The 2,977-nt window shown below is 34.4% G+C and overlaps 1 protein-coding gene across 2 annotated transcripts in view; it reads right to left on the reverse strand.

Annotated features, from left to right (window-relative positions):
• Positions 1-2,521, reverse strand: part of LOC106472586 (proclotting enzyme-like) — a 20,069-nt gene extending 17,548 nt beyond the window's left edge. Inside the window, exon 1 of one of the 2 annotated variants that reach the window (XM_013933240.2) lies at positions 2,423-2,521. The gene's annotated coding sequence lies outside the window, so the exon portion shown is untranslated. The remainder of the gene's footprint in view (positions 1-2,422) is intronic. The other variant, XM_022401149.1, reaches the window with a different exon arrangement.
• Positions 2,522-2,977: the final 456 nt, after the last annotated feature.

A 2,977-nucleotide genomic window follows, 5' to 3' on the forward strand; every position in this document is an offset into this window, starting at 1 on the left:
AAAATGCATAACGTTCCTCATCAGAATTAACCATTCCTAGATCCTTCTTAGTAAAATGCATAACGTTCCTCAACAGAATTAACCATTCCTAGATCCTTCATTAGTAAAATGCATAACGTTCCTCATCAGAATTAACCATTCCTAGATCCTTCATTAGTAAAATGCATAACGTTCCTCATCAGAATTAACCATTCTTATAAACCAATAATAACAAACTGACAAATAGTGCATAACATCATAAAGAAGTGCCACAATAATACCAAAACAAATCATGCATAAAATATCCGTTCGAAAACTTCTAAAAGTTGATTCGGGCTGCCAATCTAACGTGAACTTTTGATTTCTTTGTTTGTAGTTAAACACAAACCTACACAATGGGCTGTCTGTGCTCTGTCCACCACGGGTATCAAAACCCGGTTTCTAGTAGTATAAGACCGCAGACATTCCTTTGTACCACGGGAGGGGGTAGCTCAACTTTTAGACCTTCAGATTTATTACTAAATCGTAATATTTTTTTATCGTGCCAAATAGCAGTAGAAAATTACACGCAAAAGTGTATCCTCGACTATTTCATTTCTATTTGTGTATCAAAAAATTACATGAAACTTATTCCCTGGATTTGGTAAATTTATTGATTCAAAAAGAAAAGCGAGATATTTTGCATTCACTCAGTTGGTTTTGTTTATTCGTTTGTTGTTAAGCACAAAGTTACACAGTGGACTGTGTGTGTTGTTCCTATCGTAGGTATCGAAACCCGATTTTGAGCATTATAAGCCCTCAAATTGATCACTGAACAACTTGTTAAATATCAAAGTATTATTCTCATTCTGTGTAAGTTATATTTCTCTTGTCAGGAGCAAAATATGAGATTATATTTATTAAGTTAAAATATTCGTTTATAGAAATAATTAACTGAGTTTAATAAAACTTTTAGAAAATGAATATTTCAAAATATTTTAACATTTTATTTCGCTCTAGTGAGATTTGCTATCATCTAATCAATCAATGTTATCATTACTGTAGAAACGTAAAAAGCAAAATTTCTACCTTCAAAGTACATTGGTAAACTGGAGGGGTACTCAATAGAGCACATACCTCCGCCACGGAGCGTTGATCATATTTGGTTCTCAAAAAATATGAATATATATCCGTATGTCCGTCATTATCAACAAACACTGACCATTTTAGGCAGGACCAACAATGAACAATAATATTATATTTATGCTCACCAAATTTCATCAAAATCCGAACGTTTTTGATCGAGTTATAGAGCCAAACGTAGTGTGAAAATTTGTTTGTTTGTTTGTTTTGAATTTTGCGCAAAGCTACATGAGAGCTATCTGCGCTAGCTGGCCTAATTTAGCAGCAAAAGACTAGAGGTAAGGCAGCTAGTCAACACCGCCCATCGCCACCTTTTGGACTACTCTTTTTCCAACGAATAGTGGGATTGATCATGACAATATAACGCCTCCACGGCTGAAAGGGCAAGCATGTTTCGTTAGATGGGGATTTGGCCATTAGATTGCGAGGCAAGCGCCCTAACCACTTGACCATACTAGGCCTCTAAAAAAATACAAAAATGTGTCCATATGTCCACCAAACTTCGTCAATATCCAATCATATTTGACTAAGTTATAGAAGAAAAATTGTGTGCAAACATCGGTCCTCATGTTAACAGATAGGGATTTTGGGGAGGGGGTTCATGACCTTGACCATTCAAAAACTAATCACTTCCAAAATGGGTCATAGTACAAATTTACACCAACTTTCGTCTAAATCCATTTAGCTGTTTTCGAGAAATTTTGCTGACAAACACACACACACGAAAGGGTGAAAACATAACCTCTGTCCACCTTCAGTGGAGAAGGTGATAAATGGATAAATCATGACTACAAAATAAATTGAATTTAAGCAAAGTAAGTTATTTGATAATTATTTGGTATAGGCACAAAGTTTTCTGATTGAAACAGACAGCCTCTTCCCCCCTCCCATAGGTCAGCGGTAAATCTGTAGGATGAAGACGCTAAAAATCGGGTTTCGATGCCAGTGGTGAGTACAACACGAATAGCCCATTGTATAGCTTTGTGGTTAACTGTAAACAAATAAACAAAACCGGAAAAATTGAAATAAAACAAGTATTTTAATTTTTCAGAAATAGAAAATGTTTAATTGTTTAAACCAGACGTTTGTTCTACTCGCCACGGGAAATCGAACCCCGTATGCTGACGTTGTAAATCCGTAAACTTAACGCTGACCCATCCGTAAAATGTTACGTACGTCGCAGATACATTTATAATACTGTGGGGAAAATGCATACAAATCTGTGTAAAAATAGCAGGTTTTACACATACTTCCCCATATACCTCGCGTAAACGAGATATCTCTTTAACAGAATAAATTCGTAACTATAAAATATACTTACAATTATAGCAGAATAAGAATGCTTTAGGAAAACACCAGTTGAAAGCTACAAACATGGGAATATGATTCTTATTTTATATAGATGCTAAAACTTCCCTGTCTGTTTTGTTATTATTTTTTTTGCGAATATTTCATTATCTCAAAACGGGTATTTCATCTTATTAAACAACCAACCGTAGAGGTGGTTTTTCCTGTGAATATACTCGAAATGGGTTTTTACGTCCACGTAATACGATTCAAATATATGTAGGAAAATAATCATTGGAGGAGACTAATTTCATGATAATGGTTTAAAAATATAACTAATGTCTCTGGTGAGGGAATATGGCATATGAAATATTACTTGGATTGAACTACAGATTTGTAAGCACAACTTTTCAACATTTTGATAGTTTATGGTGTTGGCGGCAAAGTTTAAAATTACCAACATATCTTTTATAATAGGTTCAACATTATATACTACAAAGATTAAGGAAAAATTGTTTTGGACTTGTGTTATCGTGACTGGAGATGTCACCATAATTATGAAACATTTGGTAGTATAAAGATCCTTAGC

This window comes from Limulus polyphemus, unplaced genomic scaffold (genome assembly GCF_000517525.1).
Source record: "Limulus polyphemus unplaced genomic scaffold, Limulus_polyphemus-2.1.2 Scaffold5444, whole genome shotgun sequence".
In the NCBI taxonomy this organism is placed as follows: Eukaryota; Metazoa; Arthropoda; class Merostomata; order Xiphosura; family Limulidae; genus Limulus; species Limulus polyphemus.